Consider the following 23,596-nt stretch of genomic DNA (forward strand, 5'->3'; position numbering starts at 1 on the left):
GACCACTGTGCTGTGCTAAACTAAGAATCCGTGCCTTGGTAGAGTGTCTTGCATCACCCGCCGGATCCTTCCTGGTTCAGACCCAGAAACAGCCAGGGACATTAGGTCGTCTCTGACGGAAAAAGGAACAAGAGAATCCTGAGCAACTTACGCTGTGAAAGACAAGTTGCTCTACCCTCGTCCCAACTCTGATGGCCTTGTGCTTCTCGCCTAGCAGGCTGTCCCTGGGGTTTTTCTAATTGTCCTTTGTAAGATTCCAGATGCAGGAGTGAAGATCTAAGAAATGATAGTAAATTAAAAAAAAAAAAAAGAGTTTACATGTTCGTTGAAATCCATTTCCACACTATAACATTTTTGACATTATTAATATGTGGGTACACATAATGTGTGGGTGAATGAGGGATTGCAGGCCCCTCAGAGTGCATGTGGGGCGCAGAGGGTAACATGTAGGAGTTGGTTGTCTCCCGCCACCCTGGGTTCCAGACAACAAACTTTTGTCATTAGGCCTGTACAACATGTGCCTTTACCTGCTCAATTATCTTTCTGGCTGCGTTTTGACCACTCATAAAATTTTATCTGGTAACATATTCAATTTTTCCTCCTTAATTACAAATAGTTTGTACACGAGAGACCAAGCCGACTTTAAATGTTTCACTTGTAATAAATACCTGTCTAAGATATGTTTTGGGTATTATATAACTTTATTTTTACTTACTGAATTATATATTGTTTGTGTTTAAACTATCACTAGAGAAATAACCCAATCCTCTTGCAGTTGCTTTATCCTTTCAAAACTGCCAGGGTACCCTTTCATCACTGAGGTATCTGTGTTCACATAGATACAAGCCATGCTCTACATTGAAGTCTAGGGTTAAAGAAATTAAAGTTGTAAATGCATCAAAAATTGCACAAAACAATTAAAATTTGGTTAAATTGCTTCATTCAAACTAGTTTACACTTCCCCAGTGAAGTTCAAAGCTCTAAAGCATTTTACAGTTTTCCCCAGGCCTATTACAACTTGGAGAAAGAAAATTTTTATTCCCAGATGTACTTTGACATTTAAAAATTAGAAGAAATATTGCTCTCTAGATTTATCTCCTGTGTGTGTGTATTCCCTGACAGTTTTGAAAACACAATATACTCTGTTTCATCTCCACTAACCCATAATTGCAAACTAAAAAAAAAAAAAATTCTAACATATTAAATGTTGATTAATCTCTCAGGGACAGGCTAACATTAACCTAGATCAAAAGAAACATGTAAATTATATTAATTTCCAGTGAGAAATTTAGCAATCATAGGTACTACCCAAGGAGCACATTTGATCTTTATAGATCAGCTTTGTGATGGGCCTAGGGTGAGAGTGAAGGGGCGCTGGCTAAGTACTTCAAAAGGTCATTGTACTTGGGTGAATCCTGTCTTCAAGAGCAGTAGGGATGCCCCAGGATCATAGGGTTTTATGAATTAGAGGCTTGTTTCTCGGCCAAATGTAGAGCAGACATTAACAACACAATTGATACTTTACTTTTTTGTGCTCATGTAGGCGCTCTTTCTTTAGTTTCTTTTTTCCTCACTAAGGTTGTGTTTCATGTTTTTATTTTTATGTTAAATTATCTTATTTGTTTATTTTAGTGTGTTTTTTTTAACTGAAATAGTTACATAACTTTTGTTTCTTCCTCTCCTCCTTCCAGCCCTCCTGACTTCCCATCCTTCTAACTATACCAATATCTCCTTCTGCTTTGAAGTTGAAGTTGGTAGCCTCTTTTTCTTCAATTATTAGTGTTACATATATGTATTATGTATGTATGTATGTATTGTGTGTATGTACATATATATGTTGAAAATATATTTGTTAAATACATAAAAATATATTTGTTGACTATATATATTCAACAGTGGAATTTGTTTTTTTTGTGTGTGTGACAAGTGATTTTTTTTTTCTCTTTTAATGGATGCTGGGCCTCGTGTAACTTGTTGTGTCGCTATCTTACTGCAGGGGGCAGTATGAGTCTCCTTAGGCGCATTAGGGCATCATGGATCTTGCCCATTCTTCACAGTAGATCCATACACAAATGTGCACACACTCACAGACACCTTACATTACCCTTTTATAAACAATAGCTGATGAAGACCAGGGCACCTCCAACTGATGATGAATTCTTTATGAGTTACCTGATAATTCACACCTTTCTGTGTGAGTATGCTATCTTTAAATATTGGCAATAGAGATAAATCTTTTTGCTGGTTGCCATTTTCATAAAAGCTACGTGTTTAAATAGTTCACTAAGATGTTAGGAAAACCAATAGTCTACTTCCCTGAGTCTTCTCCATCCCCAGGTGTTTCAGCCTCAGAGCAATTTTATTCATGTAACGTTGGCTGATTTGATACAAATAAAGTCTGTAGATCCTATGGAGAACTTTTCAGTTTGTCAGTTTTAGTGATTATCAGTTAATTTCCAAGTCTAAAGAAGTGAGGGTTAACTCTTTCCTTTACTCACTCCCATAACCCAGTTTCTCCAGTATAATTATGTCGTTATTTGGTTAGGTCACTGTCACGCATTCACTTTCTTATATTATATAAGCTACGGGAAGGTGAGCCATGATTAATTTTCCCTGTTGCTCAAGGCCTGTGTCTCCTGGCGTTACAAGTTATTCCTCTTGTCTAGGACACACTCAACTCTCATGAGAAGAGAGTGGAAAGAGAAGCTGCTTAAGAGGAAGTTGTTCAGAGAGAGAAATAGTTTTGACCAGGACAGTAATAGAGACATGAGATGGGGAGAGAGAGAGAGAGAGAGAGAGAGAGAGAGAGAGAGAGAGAGAGAGAGAGAGAGAGAGAGAGAGAGAGAGAGGAGAATTCTGGTGAAGAACAAGGAAAAATGAGAGGAAGCCAGAAGGTTAGAGTAGGTGGCTGAGTTAGTTTGAGGCCAAGCAGAGCAATTCTAGCCTGAGGAAGAAGCCAGATTAAATAAGTCAGCAGGGAGAGGAGTTTGGGCCAGAACAGCTGAGTTGAACCAGCCAGCCCAGGCTCAGTAAGAACAACTAAGGGTGAGCTTGTTCAGCAGCACATCTCAGAGGCTGAAAACAGTCTAGGCCTAGATTAGATTCTATGGAGCCTAGAAGCTTCCAGGACCAGGCCTAGGTCAGCAGAAGGAGGCAGTAAGCCTCCCAGACAACAACTCAGCCAGGAGAATAAAAATTACTTTTACAGTGCATCAATACTGTCCTGTCTGGAAGATGCTGCTTCACAGGGGTCCACCCCAACCTGTGGCCCTTACAGTCTCCTTCAATGTTCCCCGAGCCACATGGATGGGGAGAGTATGTGCTATGTGTGTCCTGTTTAGTGCTGAGCGCTTCATGGCTACTCCTTTTCGGAGGACTTTGAGTCTCTGTATTAACCATCACCCTCCACACAATGGAAACTTCTCTGAGGAAGGCTGACAAAGACCATTTGGTGTCTTTCACTGCTGTTAATTATAATTTCAATAAAGGCAAGTGACAGTATGCTATAGTATATATGGAACTAAGCTTATTGTCTGAGCACTTAAATCGTTGCACTAAAAAGTTTATAGAAGAGTGTTTGGTACTGAAATCTCCCATGAATTAGCAGGAGACTTTTGAGGTTCTCTGTTCATGCTTAATTTTATTATTTACCAAATAATGATAATAATATCAATATTCATATAATTGCGACAGTCTCTTGCTACAATAGTTTTCATTTTGCTTTGAAGAAAGTCAACATTTCATATAATTAGACAATTTTTTAAAAAAATTTAGCTTTATAAAATGTTTTTATAAGTGTTTTTACAGTACGTATTTCAAGAATATTTACTATATTACTTACATCATTCACAGGAAATGCCCCAACTGAAAATACTAAGAGTTCCAACAGATTACTATGCAACTAATATTAGAAAATATTTGTATTAATTTACACCTGAAATTACCTACATTTCTATTAATGCATATATATTCTCATCTTTAGTGACTTTTCTACATAATTCAATAAGGTTTAAATTAAAAATGAAATAGCATAAAACAGCATTAGCAAAAGAGCCCTTTGTTTTAATGACAGACATTTTTACAGCATTGATTCCAAACTGTGGGCCCACTGCTTTTAAAAGCATAACTTCAAACACAATACTAGATTTATTTTAAATGTAACTATGGGATTGCCGAGAAGAATCTTTTTCCCATTTACATCAAAGATGAAAGCTGATATGTGATAATGCTCAGGCCATTTTCCTGTCATCATAATTGAACTGTTCACCAAACTGAATTAATGACAGAGGGATGTGTAGGGCGACTGCACGTTAATACCTTCCTACATATCTACCCAGTGGTAAAAATGTTAGATTACAGTTGATGCCATCAAAATACTTCTGCTTTTGTAAAATGCCATATGCATTTATATTTTCGAGAGAATATATTATTGTAAGATTATGGAATGCATTGCCTCTAATTTAGCAAATAGGAGTAGAATTTTGACTTGGTAAGATTTGCTCACCGTTTTATTTGTTTAAATTCATGCTAGTGCTGAAGATCTGTCATACCCAGTATTGGAATTTGGTGTGTGAGTGTGACAAATCTAATCTGTGGTGCGGGTGTCATTAGTAGGGCTTCCAGATAAAATAAAAGATGCTTAGCTACATTTAAAATTCAGATGAACAATAAATAATTTTTGACATATATATGTTCCAAGCAACATTTGAAAGATACTTACACTAAAATATTCATTTTCAAAAATCTGAAATTCAAATGTATTTCTGTTCGTTAGTACTGGCAATGCTGTTATTCATCAGTCACCGGCTAAGTGTCAACTCCCTTTCCAGGAGCCATTGTAGACCCAGATTTAAATTATTTCCCCAAATGGAATCTATCTTTACAATGCCAATACCTTTTCAAATAACTGTTTCTACGTTTTTCTGTGTCTTCCTTATTGTTTTTTGTCTTTTTATCTTTAAAGTGTTGTTGTTATGTAGGTAGGTGTGTGTGTGTGTGTGTGTGTGTGTGTGTGTGTGTGTGTGTGTGTGTGTGTATGCCTCATGTGTGCAGGTGCATGCAGTCTCATGGAGCTGGAATAATAGGCATTTATAAGTCACCTGACATGTGCTGGGAACTGAATCCAGGGCAGCACACTCCTAACTACTGAGCAATCTCCCTTGATTCCCATTGCACCAGCTACATTTTCATATGATTATCACCCGGGCCCTAACGTGTTTCTGTAGTATACAGTCCCTAACTCTAACTATCCCATTCACTCACCGACCATTTCTGCTTTTTCAATGTATCTCTTAGGATAACTCTAACATTTGACTTTTACTTTTAAAACAAACGATTGCCTCACCATTCAATGCACATCATAGTCCTTTGTTGTACAGAGTTCGATTACATGGGACAGATAATCTTGACTTACAGAGCTTTTTTTTTTTCTGCTGTCACAACTTACTAGCTGTAATCTTTATCAAATTACTTTGTATTTCAGTTGCAGATCTCTGTAAAACAAAAAAAAAATGGTAATGAAACATGCCACATAAAGTAATTGTTATGGTTAAACATTGTATGTAAAATACACAGACAATTTCTTTCCTGGCCCATGATATATGCATTATAACATTAGCTTTTGTCATTATCATCGTCACCACCACCACCATTATAGCCATCGACAAGGCCTAAACCCCCTTATACTTTCAAACATCTCTCCATCAGACCTCTTCATATTCTATGTACGTTGTGCATGCATATTAAAAAACAAAGGTTTGCTTTTGGCAGATGACTATGAACCTCCACTCGGCCTTCTGTACAGCCCAGAACCTGGCTTGTGTGCCGGAGACTCATTTCACTTCCCTTTCATGGTTTCTCTTCTCTCACCAGCTATAGTCATCTCTTTTTGCTTTTTGGATATGCTTTGCTGAATACATGTGGGTAGATGGGAGAAAGCTTCCATAAACATAATACCTCATTTCCCTGCTCAGAGTCAGTCAGCTGCCACTGGCTTTCATCTGTTAGTTCCGAGCCTACTTTCATCTGTCCCCAACCTGACCGATTTTTGCATCTGCATCATGTCTCCCCCTTCTTGTATGCTGAACACCTAAGAGACATGACAAACTGTCACATCCAAATGGTGTTTTCCTGCTCTCTTCAGAGGATCACCTACATCCCACGTCCCAGCGTCACCCTCACAATTCCTTAGCACAAAACCTTTGGCTCCTACTTTGTTCTCACAAAGCTGATCTTCTGCACTTCGCTCCCACATTACCCTCCCACATTAAAAAAAAAAAAAAGTTAATTTAGCCAATCTTTTGGTCTTCTAGTTTGGAAAACTTAAATGATAGAAAGAAATGTTTACCAAAATTCAGGGAAGAATTAAATCAATAATTCATGAAAAGCACTGATAATCAGGTTTTATGCAAACAGTAACAAATAATTACAGCTACTTTTAATCTATCAATACATCTTTGCTCCTTCAAAACTGGATTCAGAATGTGCCAGTATAGACAAACACACATAAATGTAAAATATCACAGGCTTAATAGTCATCAGATGCATACCAATATAAAACAAAGCATACTATTCGTCCTACGCGTGTAGAAAAACTGCTCTTTTTTGAACTGCTCATGTAATCCCCCTTTGAAAGAGACCCAGAATAAAGAAAGGATGCTATTTAGCTGCACTGAAAGTGTGAGGCGTTTATGACATGTCTTCCACATTCAATCATTCAGTAATGAGTGAGTTATTATCATCATGTCTCACCTAGTGTAGGTCATAATCGTGAGTCTGCTACAGTGCTTTTACGTAAAGAGTAAGAGAAACATCGCAAAACATCGCACGTAAACGGCTGCAAGTGCAACCTCTTCTTTTCTTTGGATAATCCCTTTTGGATTGTTATAACAAACACTATGTTTCCCTTTTAATACTACAGGGTGTCAGCACTTAGGAATCGCTGAAAAAGAAACACCAATTCATTCGATTAAGTTAGTCTTTTAATTCATGTTTCCTCACACAGTTTCTTTCCTAACTGGTCAAATCTAATTTGGTCTCATTTCCATGGAAGTAGACAGTACTTCTCAGTGCAAATAAATCTGAAAAAAACAAAAAACAAACCCTCTTTTCCCTAGTTGAAGATTTCACATTTGGCAGATGGAAATCACAGGTGAGGCTGCAGACGATGGCCAGCACAGGTGTGTTGAGTCAGCATGTGTAGGTGTGCATTCAGAATGTTATTCATGCTCACAGTATGGCTTTATACCACAAACAGGTAGCTTACGTCATGACTTAGCCTTGAACATGCTTCCCAAATAAGAGTGAGGAAAGAAGGAACCAAGGAAATAGAGGATAATTTTGCTGATAGAGCAGCCTGAGGAAATAAGTAAATAAATTCTGATAAATACTCTATAGTAAATAAATTGTAAGTTAATTATGTCCAGTCTTGTGCCTATTAACAGTGACAGAAAAATATTTCAAATGATTGAAATTTCATGTTCAAGGCATGTAATAAATGTATTATATTACTGTAGAAGAAATAAATGTATTTGAATATAACTCAGTATATTGGCATTATTATTGTCTAAAATAATTTTCTCAAGTCTGTCTTCTAGAGTCTTTGTAATATTAGAAATAGGTAATCATTCTTTGTCTCACTGGTAGCCTATATCATTAGCTCTGGGCACAGTGAAAAAATATGAAAAAACTTATTAGAAATCTTTGGGATATTTAATGATTTCATTTCTTGACTTCTTTGAGGGAAAATCATTCTAATATTTACTATTCAGAGGTCAAAGTCTGTAACTGCAGACTAAAACTTTACAGCTTTCAGCTTGGAAGATCCTAACTTCACCCTGAAATCAGATGGTATGCTTTTAGAGATTGTAGGCAATCTCTCTGATTAGAAGGAAACAGTTGTATTACAGGGTAGCTGGAGGGCCCCAGCAATCATATGCAATGGCTACAGAAACAACTTGACAACGCTTGTTATGGACTTGCTCCCTACAGACACTACGCCTATACTCACTCACATCCTTAATCCAAAAGCTCAATAAGACTTGGTTTGTTTGATTTCTTTGAGTATAAAAGACATGTACCAGTGTTTTCTTTCAGAATAAGAAATAATTTATTTTTGTCCATTTTGATAGTTAGAAATAGATAACTCAAAGTTAATCATCATTTGCTTAGTAAAATTTGCATGAAAAATCCATTATTTTCACTTATATCCTATGTATTATTGACAAATTTAACAGTTTCATGTTTTCACACACTATTGCCTTATTTATATACTTATTGTCACTCATAATAAACTGAACTTACAGTGCCTATACTTTAAAAAATCTTTAGCCTTTTGTTTGGAGTGGGAAGCATCTATTATTAATGAAATATTGGTGTTTTTCCCCTTGAATTATCTTGAAAGAATAGTGTTCTCTTACTTGGAAAAAAAAAGGTCCTTTGGACAGGCGTATTCTTACAGAAAAATCATTATATCCACATATGTTCATAAGGTGCACTATTAAACTTAGCAGTCCCATCACGTGAGCTCCAGATATTGTTGCTTTAATGCATTCCCTCACTACTTTGATAAAAGGCTTACGATGTTACCAGTAGTTCTTTGATGATTTCCTCTGATGTTACAGTACCTCTCTTTTTTTCTTTAAGAAAAAAAAAATCTGTTTTGCATAAACATGAGAAGTCAAGGCAGTTTGAATTAACGAGTAAAGATATTCAAGTTTTAGCAACAAGAACACATCTATTTATAATCAATTCTCTCCCACATTGCAGCCATCACTTTCTCAACGTAAGGAAATTTTATTTTATAGTTCTAGAAAATATGAACAATTAGCTTTTTAAACAAGTCCAAATATGTCATTCAAGTTTATGATTTGGAGGGTTGTTCAGCAGTGTACCCCTGCATTAATGAGAATCTTAATGGAATTTAGAAGGAGGAGAGTCATATTGACCTAGATAGCAAGTGACTTCTGATTCTCTTCTCTGTCACCCCATCTCCCAAACGAGCTCCACATTCTGCTTGATGCCTGCGACTGCTTTAAAAAGAAAGTTTAGTTGGTAGCTTCCAGGTACTCTCTGGAGATTATGTGTAATAACAAGCCACTGTAGATTATTTATTATATCCAAAGCTAAATTTAACATTCCTATGGGGGTAAACTGTTAGCAAATTCCCCCATGAACCCACGTTTGTCTAATTTAACCCTGAAATTGGCCTTCTATTAGACACGTCCTGTTGAGAATTGAACGCTGCTAGCCAAAGACCCCCTAATTCATCACCGAAGCTGAAGGCGGCCTATTTCACACTGCTTTTCTTTGTTTCCGCGTTGGTCCTAGTCAGGTAGGCTGTATCTTCCTGAGCCAACATAACCTATTTAGTTGCTTCCTCGTCATGTATAATGCAGGTCTTCCAATGCCTATGCTGTATTATATATTTTTAAAGCTACGGATGTTCTTGCACAGCTCTATTCTAGGAAAGAACGCCATCCTGCCAACTCTCTGTGGTACCTGTGGGATTACACTTTTCCCATTGTGCTAAAACGTCGTTTTCACTTTTCTTCCTGTACTATGTGAATTGCTGATTTAGACATCTAAACTCTGACTGTGTCTGATATATTCACCCTGTTTTCCCCCCTTGAAAGGAAAAGTTCCTAGGTTTTACTTCTACCTTTGTCCCTCCTCGGTGCCACCTGTTGTCGGTCTCTCCTCCCAGACTCGTAGCTTTGTGTCTGTGGCAGAAGTGGGACATGGGGAGGCCAGCACATTGGGAGCCAGAGGGATGGCTCTTCTTTACTTTGGGAACTGCCTTATCTAGCACTGTCCTGGAGGGGTTAGAGTCACCAACAGCCAATCTGATTGTGTGCACATGTGCGTGGGTGCGTGTGTCTTTGTTTCAGAGATTGCATCCAAAATACAGAAGCATAAAAGTAAAACCTGTACTTTCAAAAGCATTTATACTCTTTCAAGCTCCATCTGCTTTGTGTTATAACTGGACAATGAAATACAATTTTCTATGTGTTTAGCAAGATCTAGACACAGAATCAAATGTGTGTGTGTGTGTGTGTGTGTGTGTGTGTGTGTGTGTGTGTGTGTGTGTGTGTGTTTTGAGCACACCATTGCTTGTTAGGGGTTTCATCTACTCTTACCAAAGTCAGTTTTCTCCTGTTCAAAATGGAAGCTTTTCGAGAGGTCTAACTTTCCAATATTCTAATTTTATAACTTCTAAAGTTTGTTGCCTGACTTCAGTTTGCTTTGTTTCCTTGTTTGTTTTTTGGTTTTTCGAGACAGAGTTTCTCTGTGTAGCCTTGGCTGCCCTAGATTCGCTTTGTAGACCAGGCTGGCCTCAAAGACACAGTGATCCTCCTGCCTCTGCCTCCAGAGTGCTGGGAATAAAGGTGTGCACCACCACACCTGGCAGTTTGCTTTGTTTCTTAAACCACTGCATTTTATAGCACACGTAAGGGAAAGGTTTTGGCATTCAATTCACAGGTGCTACTTGCTTGAACTAATATCCTGATAAAGGCATGGTTCTGTCCTAAAACACTTCATATTCTTTCTCTCACCTTTTGAATATCTTTTTTTTGTTCTGTTTTGCCCTCTTGGCATCATTAGTTGTGCCCTACTTCCTTGTTAGTTGTCATTAGCAAAGTGAAAGGATAAATTGCAGATTGCAGTACACATGTATTGTATTAAAAGGTTAGGTCACTCACATATCAACCAATGCAATTAATATATTCAACAATACTAGCGTAGGCACACCCGTTTATTTGTACATTGGAAAATATTTCATTTTGCAGATTTAATGGATCCTATTGGTCTCTGTGTTGGGATAGAAGACAGAAGCTTGGGACCAATGAATTGTATAAGGGACAACTAAGGATTAGCTTTCCTCTGATCAAAACTTCTACCAAATACAAATGGAATCCCCTTACATTTTTTTCAGCTATAGAACTGTGAATCCTTTTTTTCCATTTTAACTCTGTTCACATAAAATGAAATACAGTAGTAATTCTTTGCCATGCAGTGTAAGAGTGTCGACACTCTCCAAGTTCCATGGCACACAGAGAGTGTGAAGATCTGTTGTTAAACTGCAGAGCCCAGTCCTAAGTGCCGTGGGGATAGCTGGGGAAGTGATGGGGAGAGAGTCAGACCCTGTTCAACAGTCAGGATGATTGGGCAGTGTGGGTTGTGACTACAGATTTGCATTTCTCAGGTTCTGTGTGTTTGATCCAGGGACTCAAAGAAGACATCGCAGCCTTTGTAATGTTGTCTATAATACTCTTTACGATTGGTTTAATTTTAACAGTATGGATGCCATTGAAATCGTATTCATGCCCACCCCGCCCCATTTCTCTTTCTCATTGGTTATTCCTACTGACACTCTTATTCTTCTCAACGAGCCCCTTTCCTGCTTCCATGTTTCTTTTTGGTGAAGATTTTGTACAAGTGGTCATTAACAGATTTTTATTCCGAGAGGGGAATATATCTTAAAAATGAGCATAAGCCAGCCACAGTGGTGCATGCCTATAATCCCAGCACTCAAGAAGGCAGAGACACGTGGATCTCTGTGAGTTCGAGGCCAGCCTGGTCTACAAAGTGAGTCCAGAACAGCCAAGGCTACACAGAGAAACCCTGTCTTCAAAAATGAAAAACACAAAACAAAACAAAAAAAAAGAGCTTATAAAATTCAGCCGTTGCTCTTAACCACTGAGTAGTGTATGTCTAGAGTTCCCAACTGTAGTTTGAGCTCCAGTAGATGCCACTATCACTTTCAATTGTTTGCCTCTCTTCTTTCTATAACTCTTCTCTGATCTCTTCCTCTTATCTCTTACTTTCAGTTACTATAAAGGATGAAGAAAAAAATTTAATCTTATTTGATGGACTAAGTTTGTTCATTATATGACATTATAGAAGAGCCCTGTTTTGCTAAATCTGGGGACAAGTCAGATTGTCATAGCCACTGTTCTAATAAAATAAATCAAGTTTTTTCTTCTTAGCTTCTGTTATGGTTGCATGTTCTTTTTTTTTTTTTTAGAAGCAAGTAGAGGCATTGAGGGCTTTGAACAATAAGTGATGGACAGAAATGATGACTATCATGTCTACATAACCTTCACAAGCTGCCTATTATTCTCTACACGCTATGTCCTACCCCAATGTGCTGATATTGTTTGGAGATGAGTGTCTGTCATCCTAGGTCCTTAAGTGACCCCATGGGACAAAGCTTCTCCACCATCTCTCTCTCTCTCTCTCTCTCTCTCTCTCTCTCTCTCTCTCTCTCTCTCTCTCTCTCTCACACACACACACACACACACACACACACACATACACACACACACTTAGAGCAAGTTTCCAAGTTGTTTCTTATGACAGCATATTGCATCCTATTCTGTCTGACAGGGAACAATTCAGTTGCAATAGACTGTAGAAGACTTGTCAGCTTTCTCATCTCTAGGGATCTGCAGTGTCAATCAAGAAAGATGCCATCTTATTTGGAACACCTTAACATTGCAAAGGAATACTATGTGCTTTTATTTATTTTATAGATAACATGTTGTCAAGTCTTCGTATGCTATGCTCAAAGTAGATGGAAGACTGCATGAGATTTTTTTTTTTTATTTGAAGACTTTTGTATATAACACTTCTTTCCTGATATTAAGCTTATCTTCTCTTTATGAAGGTCATATTAGCTTCAAAATATAAATGCCTTTGGGAGGGAGCATATTTTAATTCTTATCAGTCATTTACTCCTCAGTGAATAAGGTATGTAATGAATTAGAGTATTTTTTAAAAAATGGTTTTAGATAATGGGAAAATGGAGAGATAATAAGGGACCATGGCACCTGTCTGGAAAGAGGGGGGAAAACACAGAGATTGACTGCTGAAGACTAATTTTGTCTACTTCAAAAGCTTTAGTTGGACTTCTCCTTGTTTAATACTCTAGTGCATGTTACAATTAAATATAAGCTCTAGAGAAATCTTAACATCCTTAGTATTATAGAAAATTAATTTATGTTTATGCCATAAGGGTTTCTAGACAATCCGGTTCTTCAAAACTAAGTTGTTGGTGACAGCAAACTTTGGAAAGTCATTTGCTTATTTTGAATGGCTTTTTTTTTTTTTTTTACCGCTATTAGTAGAAGAATGGTGAGTATAGGCACCTTTAATGAAACTGATGAGAAATCAGTGGATTGATCTTTCAAATTTCATTGACAGGGACAAAAATCGTTTAGAAGTGAAAGCATCCTACTTCTGAAATTCTGTAGAAATGTACATGCATGGAACATGAAGATCTGCAGACAATATTTCTGGTTAAGAACATCATCATTTTGGCAAAGAAAGTTGTAGTCTAATTTCAAAGATATTTTAAAGGTTTCTAAGTGTTTTACTTGCTAATACCCATAGTTTATTCATACTGGACCTAAGGTCAGATTTGTCATTTACTGTTTGTCTTCTTCAGGCAGCATTTGGTCTTAACACATATGAAAAAGAGATTTTAAATTTACAACTTCCACCCTTCTCCATGTTTTTCTTTTTGCCAGTGCTCTTATGTATAATATTAACCTCTCTAGATATAGATTCTATCAACTAGTAACATAAAACAGACATTTCTGATTTTTTTCTTTGTTGTCTTCTGTGGTCAAAATGATTTTAGATCTTGTGTTATGTGGTTTATATTTCCCTTTTGTTTAACGTTTAAAGGAATTTAAAAACTTTTTGGTGCTTTATATTGTAGTTTTTCAATAAAATAACTAGTAGATATGTATAACTAACACATACAGAGATATACACACAAGCACACACACACACACAAGAATGGGTTCTTATGGACATAACTGTATTCCATCAGCAAAATCAATTGTCATTTTAATGGAATTTTTTCAATGACCTTTTTACTTTTCAGAGTTCAGTGAAGGCCTTCTGAAGTAGCAGGAAATATATGGTTTTTTTTCTATTTTTCAAAGACCTTACATAAGACTTTCTTTTAGTAAAAATACTTTCAGAATCTTTTTACAAAATTTCACTTGCTGTCACAGGACAACCAGAAACTTTTCTAGGTAATTTATTAATATGTTTAACTTAAACATGATCTTTTATTGCCCTTTGCCTTCAAGGCTACTGCAAACCACACACTCTTCCTTTTCTTTTCATTTCTTACTTCAATGCTTTCTTTTCACAGGCCAGTTGTAAAAAAGAAACAAAAATAAAAACAAAACAAAAAAACTCATACTAGCATCAGTGTTATTTGCTATTTCACATATTTTCTTGCTGAATCATTGTTTTATTGCCATGAACTAATTTAAACCACACATTATTTATTGTTAAAAAAATCACCTGGCTTGGAGCTGTTGGAAAGTAGAAACAGTTGGCCTTTATACATGTAGTGCCTGATATATGGCCAGCTAGGATGGATTATCATGAATAAAATACAATATTATTTTGTATTACTTTTTAATGATAGAATTATGTCTAAAATATGTGCATCCTTTTATTTCAATAAGAGGTATACTAACAACCCAATTAAAATGTGTGCAAAGCATTAGAACAGATATGTTACTAAGCTAAACCTACAGGTGACAAATACATATGTGCAGTGACATTTGACAACACTTTCTAGTAGGTAGTTACAAAATAAAACAAGTAGATATCATTAGATGCATATGTTAATGGAAAAAAATTTTAAAAAAACCTAACAAGCCACTTTGATAGTTTTTATTAAGTTTATATAGTTAAAATATATAGTTCAACAAATTACCACTTAAGTACAAACTTATTTCTAATCAAGTTACCATAGACAAAAATTGATAACAGCTATATTAATAAGTGTGCCAAACTGGAAACATCAAATTATCCCTTCACAGGTGATTAAATTGTTTTAAAGTGTCTTATGTCCATACGTTAGATCATTGTACAACAATAAAGGCATCATCAGGCAAACTACTAAGCCACAGCAGACACTGGAATGTATACTTTTCCCTTTTTTCCCTATTTGCTTATTTATTTAATCACTTTATAGCCTGATCCCAGTCCCCTCCCTCTTCTCCTCCCAGTCTCGTCCTCACTTCCCCCTCCTCCCATTCACCCCTCTCTTTCTCAGAGAAGGGGAGGTCCTCAAGGGGTACCAACCACCCCTGACACCTCAGGTAGCAGCAGGGCTAAGCACATCCTCTCCCACTGGGCCTGATAAGGCAGCCCAGCTAGGAGAAAGGGATGCAGAGGCAGACAACAGAGTAGGAGACAGCCCTACTCCCATTGTAGGGGATCCACACGACGGCCAAGCTGCACATTTGCTACATGTGTGTAGGGGGTCTAGGCCTAGTCCAAGCATACTCTTTGGTTGGTGGTTCAGTCTCTGTGAGCCCCCATGGGCTCATGTTAATGGACTCTGTAGGTAGGTCTTCTTGTGATATATCCTTGACGCCTCTGCCTCCCTCTATTCTTCCTCCGACTCACTTTTCCAGAGCACTCCCTGAGCTCTGCCTATTTAGCTATGGGTCTCTGCATCTGTTTCCATATATTTCCCTTTTTAGTTTAAATTTTCTTTTGAAAATTTCACACATGGGGAATTGAAATTCATATCATCTCTTGCCCACCTCTCTGTTTTCCACTGTCCTCCACACTGCTCCCTTCAAATGCATGACTTCTTTAATTATTTTTACATATGATTATATAAATAAAGCCGGTTGAATCCTTTTAGTGTTGTTTATATGTGAATTTATTTAGGGCTGACTGGGATCGGAATACCTTATTAGGAGGCTCATTCCTAAAGATGATTCTTTCCTACATGCTATCAATTGCCTGCATTTCTTCATCTTAGGAGGAGGGCCTTGTGAGATTTCTCCCACCCACATTGGTATTGCATTCATGTCATCTAGTGTTGTCATTGTGCAGGTGTTGTTTAGGCAACCATATTTTTTGAAATTTCATGAGTAAAGCTTCCTTATGATATTCAGAAGACAATATAATAAATTAAACGAATAAATTAATAAGTATACTTCTTGTGCTGTGGATGCTAATGTAAAGAAAACAATGAATGTTTATTTTTTATTAAACTTTTACTTATGTATTTTTAAAAAAATGTAAGTGTGCTCCGTCTGCACGATAGCTGTTAGAGGGTCATGAACCACCATGTGGGTGCTGGGAATTGAACTCAAGACCTCTGGGAAAATAGCTAGCATTCTTTTTTTTTTTTTTTTTTCTTCCCCCGAGACAGGGTTTCTCTGGATAGCCTTGGCTGTCCTGGACTCGCTTTGTAGATCAGGCTGTCCTTGAACTCACAGCGATCTGCCTGCCTCTACCTCCTGAGTGCTAGAATTAAAGGCGTGTGCTACCACGCCTGGCCAGCCAGCATTCTTAACAGCTGAGTCATCTCATACTGTCTTTTACATGACAAGACTTATTCTAAATAGTCACAGCTGCTGGGGTTGATTGTTCTCTAGTTCCAAAAAAATGTTACCTTTCTGTGTTTGAAACAAACAGACGATGAACGTTGTGTTATAAGGGGGAAAATGTATATATTTGGGATCACATTTCTACGAAGTTTCAGTTCGCAATTGAACTTACCGCTCTGGGGCTTGTAAGGAGACTGGTGGGAGGAACGGCTCCCAGAAGGCTTTTGCTTACTTCATGGCCCTAGTGAAAACTCCTAAGGACTCCAAAATCATGTCCCCGGTACCTAAAGGCCTTCAGTAGGTCCTGCTTCCTCAAGTTTCCATTATTTCTCAATACCGCTGATCTGAGACCAAGCTTTTAGCCCATGAGCCCTTGGAGAACACGTGAGACCTGAACCACATCAATACCCTTGTGCCTTAGTGAATGTCAGCTAGCTTTCCAGCAGGCAGAGGCTTTGTTGGAGCCAAGGTCAGGGTGCGGCTGCAGTAAGGACGAAGACCTGAGGGTACTTCAATGTAAGCAATCAGAGAAAAGAGGAGGAAGTGGAAGAGGACACCTGAACGCCTGATTAGATAAAAAGGAGGCCTGAGTGTAAGACCCTGAAGCCTCGTGAAGACAGAGGAAGTGAGTCTATACAGTTGATGTTCACTCATACAAATGGAAGCAGACTAAATACTTTTTTAAAAAATTTTAACTTTTTTAAAATTAATTTATTCTTGTACATCTCAAAGGTTATCCCATCCCTTGAATCCTCCCAATCTTCCCTCCTTCCCATTTTCTACTAAATACTTATTAAGCATATGCTGTTGATGGGGAAAATAAGTCGGGACTGAAAAATTACTTCCACTCGTAACACTGAGAGGTCTGCCTGCCTCCGCCTTCCCAGTGTTGGGATTAAAGGTGGGAGCCACCACTCCCTGGCTGTGGTCGGAAGTTTTTAAGAGCTAAACTAGGCTAGCTCTAAGAAAGAACAGAAAGAATGGAATCGCTGGCAGCAAGCACAGACTTTTCTGGAGCTTTCAAACGGAGACGAAGAACTCCAGGCGCTACTGTGGTCATCCATTTGTGGATCGTGTAAGTGTGCCCGCACAATAACAGACCTTTGAAGCCGGGAATGCTATGTACCCCCAAAGTACCAAATGTTTATTATCAAGTTCTTTACAGGAAAAAAGGCATCAAATTCTGTTTCAGAAAACATTTGTGTTTTGTGTTGAAAATTAGACTACTCTACTTGCTCATGACTTGGAGTCTTATTAGAATCATTTATGATTCTGTGTAAAACTCATATTAGCCTCTTACATTAATAAAGTCCGATTAAGTAGAAAGAAAGAAGAAATTCAGGTGACAACTGATTGGAGACGCAGCTTTGTGGATCAGGAAGATAGGTGCTTGTTTGTCTTTTGTTTCATTTCCTTTTTAGTGAAGAAACACTCTTCTCTCTCTCTCTCTGTCTTTCTGTGTCTCTGTCTCTGTCTCTGTCTCTCTCTGTCTCTGTCTCTCTCTCTCTCTGTCTCTCTCTCTCTTTCTCTCTCTCTCTCTTCCCCTAATCTTCTTGGGAAGATCACTTAAACCTGGTCAAGGTTTAAATTATCATGAAGTCTTTTAAAGCAAATTGAGATGTAAGAAAACCTGTGTTATGTGAAAGTTGGGCAATAGTCTTAAAGCAAAACTCAATCTTAATATGCTCAAAGTGCAATTCTTAACTGAAAAGTGGGCAAGGTCAGGGTTCTGAAGAGACTTGCTTGTAAAGCAGAATTGTGTCGCAATAACTGTGGGGTCTTAGTCCACAGAGCTAGCAACATGGATGTGTGGATACTGCTGCCGTAGGTTCTGGGGAAAAGTGTCCATCCTGGGGCCATGGTGGCATCGGTGAGAGGGTGTTTACTGCAGCCACACCACTGCCGAGGAGCTGTGCTGGAATGCTGTTTCTCAAATTAGTAGCATTTTTCTGATAAAGAAAGGAAGTCGCCTTAACTTGAAACTGCTGTGTCATTTCTTCTTCCTTAACTGAAATTCCAACCAGAGTTCAGGAAATGCCCTCATGAGTGACTTCTCCTTTTCTCCTTCCTCAACTAAGTGGATCCCAAGCAGTTCTAACAGTTCATCTGGTGAGCAGATCCCTGACTTTTGCGCTTATGTTATGGGACAAGGGACTGTAATTTGGAGCTGTTTGGAGCTGTGGGAACACTGCTAGAGTCCAAACACTGCTGGTAGGTAACTGATCTGGAAGGTTACTTTTATGTCCTTTAAACAAATATGAAGACAATCAATACCTGCTTTACCATGATATGTACAGCTCGCTTGTAATTACGGGTTCATCTTGTGATAACCAGGCACCAGGATGGTAGAGCAGGCAACCTATGATTTGCTATAACGTGGATGGAGTATAAGTGGAATGTTATTAATGTCTTGTTTTAATCAAGATGTAGAAATCACTGTTTTAGTTTTTGATAACCAAGAGAATTTCTTCTTCAGTTTAATATTCTCAGTTATTTACTAAATTGGAATATAATTTAACATTTTATTGCATCATATGCTGTGTTATGAGTAAATGTTAATGTCTATTTACATTGTAGCAATGTCTGTTTTATTGGTTTTTAAAGGTAAGAATATATAAGCTTTTTATAGCAGAAATAACACCAGACAGGATTTTATCATGTGCTCTTTTCCCAAGGTTAAGCTATGCTATTCTTTTGTGTGTGTGTGTGTGTGTGTGTGTGTGTGTGTGTGTGTGTGTGTATAATTATTTTGTTTAGGAGATTTCAAGTATACTAAACCAGTAATTTTTAAAGTAATAATTTTAAATGGGAACAAATAAGAGTTACTATTGTGTCTTTACATTTAGGGCCAAAATTATTTTTCTTTATTGTACAAACATTAATATAGAAGTGTTACATACGGACATGCACATGTATTTGTTTTTGTGATTATTCCATATTATTAGTGCTGTGCCAGGTATTTCATTATCAATAGGCATTTAGAGAGCAATAATGAACCTGAGGTAATATTTAATTCTGCCTGAGTAGTTCATTGGTAGTTTATTTACGAGACACTTCATTCAGTGGTACAGAGTTTCCAGTGTCCTTGACCATTTTCCCATGTTCAGAGGCTATGTCAGCAAAGTGAGCTGAGGCAGGAGTGGAGAGTTCAGCAAGATCATGAGCGAGGGCTGCTTCACTGGATCGCACAGGAAGCCGATTGTGGCTAGACACTTTCAAGTAGCTTTTGAATTAAGTTTTCCCCATGTTTGGTGGAAGCAGCCTTAAGTAGGTCAAACTTGAGGTTTACACTGGTGTGTTTAAAGGAACCTTTAAAGCTATGAACTCAGGGAAATGCACATATTCTTTATTGTCTCTTCTGTGGGTTTCGATGGCTACTTTCTCATCTTTGGTTTCTTTGTGCAGTGGATGAGAACATTTTGCTGAACTGAAACTTGGAATTGATGTCAAAAGCAAAACATGTCTGATAGAAATTAACTCTACTTAATGTCTTAGACTTGAGTATCTAAATTCTAACTAGTCAAGATACCTGCAAGATGTTTGTGTATAGTGCCAAATTATCACAAGTACACTTTTCAGGAACTGTAGTGACTTGCATAGTGGAAGTAGAAAATGATAAAACAAACAAATAAACAAACACAAAACCAGTGGCGCATATAGTCAGAAAGGCAAAAGGAAAGCAGAAACTGAAAGAGCAGTGTCCTTACACAATCGTTTGTCTACACTGATGAAAGCTGATTCAAATGGAGGCCTGTGGATAGTGGTGGGGCACCTGTGCAAAGCCTGTAAACTCATCATCTGTCCATCGCAGTATAGCTAAAACTATCTCAAGTCAGCTCAACATTGCAGATTTCTCAGGGGGATCAACTCTTACACTTACAAACATTCACGATAGCACCAGATTAAGAAATGTAGTGTTGGGCTGGAGAGATGGCTCAGGGGTTAAGAGCACCCACTGCTCTTGCAGAGGTCCTGAGTTCAATTCCCAACAACCACATGGTGGCTCACAACTATCTATAATATGATCTGATGTGCAGTATACATAATAAATAAACAAATCTTAAAAAAAAAAAGAAATATAGTGTTGGCGGGTCCAGAAAAGGACAAAGCTTACAAACAAATTGCTATTTGTCACCTTGGTATTGACAAATGCCACCTTGGTATGAGTAACAAGCAGAGCAATTGTAGAGAGTAAAGTACGTCTTTACTCAGGTTTCATGTGTAGTATCTGTTATGACTTAGCAGAGGAATTCAAGACAGAAAGAAGTAAGAATGACAGAAGCACAAAAGCAACAAACACAGGGTCATTGATTTGTAGGAGAGGAAGGAAAGAGTGAGAGAGTGAACAAGAAATGAATCTACACAACTTCCTTTTGCACAGTTATAACTTACAATCTAGGACTCAGTGAAGGTGCGTTCCAGGGGTTTGGAGACATCTTGGCATTGGCTGACCTCCCTTCTTTCAGCCTGTGAGAGTAGTTGATAGCCGGTCTTGTGATTCTGTGAAATTGAATTCTTTAGGGACATAGAAAGTCCTGGCCATTTCAAAGTAAAACAAGAGAAGTACAAGAACAGGGGCATTTATATAATAAACTGAAAAATAGGGAAAGGCAAGTATTGGAAAGGTGAAAAGGTTTTGCGGGCTGGAGAGATGGCTCAGACGTTAAGAGCATTGTCTGTTCTTCCAGAGGTCCTGAGTTCAATTCCCAGCAACCACATGCTGGCTCACAACCATCTATAATGTGATATGATGCTCTCTTCTGGCCTGCAGATGTACATGCAGGCAGAATACTGTATATATAACAAACAAACAAACAAATCTCTAAAAAAGAAAGAGAGAAAGAGAAAGAAAGAAACAAACAAACAAAGAAAGAAAGGGTTATGCAATTTCCTTTAGAGATCAGTGTTAAAAATAGATTTGTCACTTGGTGTGGTGGTGAAATGCTTATGATTCCTGCACATGGGTGGCAGAGTTGGGAATATCATGAGTTCAGATTCCAGGTCAACATGGGAGAATAGTGAATGCCTGTCCACTGGGGGGTAGGGGAAAGGGGGGATCTTGAAGAGAAAGCCTTTATTACTGATTTTGTTGTTGTTGTTTTGCGTTTTCAAGGCCAGGTTTTTCTGTTTAGCCTTGGCTGTCCTAGACTCACTTTGTAGCCCAGGCTGGCCTCGAAGTCAAAGTGATCTGCCTGCCTCTGCCTCCAGAGTGCTGGGATTAAAGGTGTGCGCCACCACGCCCTGCACAGATTTTTAAAATTGCTCCAAGAGAAAACAGATTGAGCCCTGTAACCCCAAAGACCCATTGAGTCGCACCTTTTTTTCTTTTATCTTTCAGGCTTTAAAAAAAAGAAAAAAGGAGGTGAGAATTTGATGTAAAAGTTTCAGCTGATGTACATTTTAGAGACTCTAAGTAAGCAATAAAAGGCATTCAAGGAGCTAGAGGTGGACTTCTGATAGGACTCTTGTGCTCTCACGTCCATTTCTGAGTTACCTAGAAGAGTTTAGATTATCTGTCGTGTTTATTGAAACATTCTTTAGGCTGCCTAACAAAGGCATTGTTGTTCATGTTCTACTTGCTGCCCCTAGACCAGATACTTCTACCCTGCCCTTGACTTCCTCTTATATATTTTCTTCTTATACAACCATGCTTCCAGTGCTCAGAAGACTGTGGACATGTGGATAAATGTTTGTTGTTCTTAATACTTACACCCAAAATAACAACATGAGCCAGGACTTTCTACAGAATTAGACATTGGCTTTCCTGTCTGCTGCTGCTTGCCAGTAGTTATTCCATTTAGCATCTGTATGCAACATTCTTGCTCAGGACCTGGAATACCTGAGACGTCTGTGGGCAGCTGCTGGGATTCACCTCTTCTCTTCCTCAGAGGCTCTGCAGATGCAAACGCATTTGAACCCACTGGATTATGTCTTGCCAACAGCTGGTAGGGCAGCATTTTAACTACTAGATTTTAAACTTTAAATCTAGATTTCTCATTAATAAATTTTAGTGAACAGGCATCTGACCCTTTGACCATCCTCTCAGATGTTTCTCTCTATAACTTGAAAAGTCGTTTCTTTTCTCTTCTACAATTATAATTTGCAGGTAATTTTCCGGAAAAGGACTAGTTGTCCTTTCTATCAAAATTGCACCTACCATTATAGATATTTTTATTTTTTTTCCTACAAAGCTCATACAAACCTTTTAAATTTTTATCAGCATTCTCAATTTTTAAAGCATTGGTCTCTTTTCTTTCTTTCTACTTTTTAACTGAAAATAACCATCACTTAGGAGCTTTTGAAAATTTCTTGTGAAAAGTTTCTGATAAAATGTTTGGAAAGTCTTGAACATATCTATTCTCTCTTCTTCTTTTTTCTTTTTTGTTTTGTTTTTGTTTTTTGTTGTTTTTTTTTACCCATGGCAGAGTTTCTCTCTGTAGTCTTGGCTGTCCTGGAACTCTCAGAGATCCACCTGCCTCGGCCTCTCAAGTCCTGGCATTAAAGGTGAGCATCACCGTGCCTGGCTAATATATATTTACTCTTATGCTGAGTAGAAAAAAAAACTAGTAGAAGAGCCTGTACAGTGTGTTAAGCAATGACACCATCCTCTGAAGAAGTTGGGTACCATGCCATTTAAGCTAAGTTAATATCTATCAGTATAGATAGGGATAAAAGGCGTGCTCCACCATGCCCAGCCTGGCAGAGGCAGGTGGATTGCTGTAAGTTCAAGGCCAGCCTGGTCTACAAAGTGAGTCCAGGACAACCAAGGCTAACACTGAGAGACCCTGTCACACACATATGTATATATATATATATATGTGTGTGTGTGTGTATGTATATATATGTATATATATACATATATGTGCGTGTATGTATATATACATATATATATGTATGTGTATATATATACACATATATATGTATGTATATATATATATATATATCTCAATGTAGGTAAGTTGAAGGTTTAGATCTAGAGAAATGTACCTGCTACCATACATGCTAGAGTGTAGAATGATGGTTGTATCTGCCAATGATCAATTCAGGTATTCCCATAATTATATAGAGAGACAGGTGCTATAGTAAAAGTGTAGATAAAGTCCCTGTCAGTATGGAGTTGTGGGAAGGTCATAGAAATATGAAGGATGAGATATATCTTGAAAAATAATTGCCTATTTTCTAGGTAGACAAATAATGGAAGAAATGTTTTTTGTTTT

The 23,596-nt window shown here is 37.8% G+C and overlaps 1 protein-coding gene across 3 annotated transcripts in view; it reads left to right on the plus strand.

Moving 5' to 3' along the window:
- The window catches only part of TFEC (transcription factor EC), a 118,346-nt gene that overhangs the window by 38,391 nt on the left and 56,359 nt on the right, over positions 1-23,596 (plus strand). Inside the window, exon 1 of one of the 3 annotated variants that reach the window (XM_084785765.1) lies at positions 17,333-17,454. The exons of 1 other annotated variant lie outside the window; for it this stretch is intronic. The gene's annotated coding sequence lies outside the window, so the exon portion shown is untranslated. Of the gene's footprint in view, positions 1-17,332; positions 17,455-18,068; positions 18,591-23,596 lie in introns of those variants that run through there. One more of the 3 variants, XM_084785764.1, reaches the window with a different exon arrangement.

This window comes from Acomys minous, assembly GCF_964271855.1.
Source record: "Acomys minous genome assembly, chromosome: 6".
Lineage (NCBI taxonomy): Eukaryota > Metazoa > Chordata > Mammalia > Rodentia > Muridae > Acomys > Acomys minous.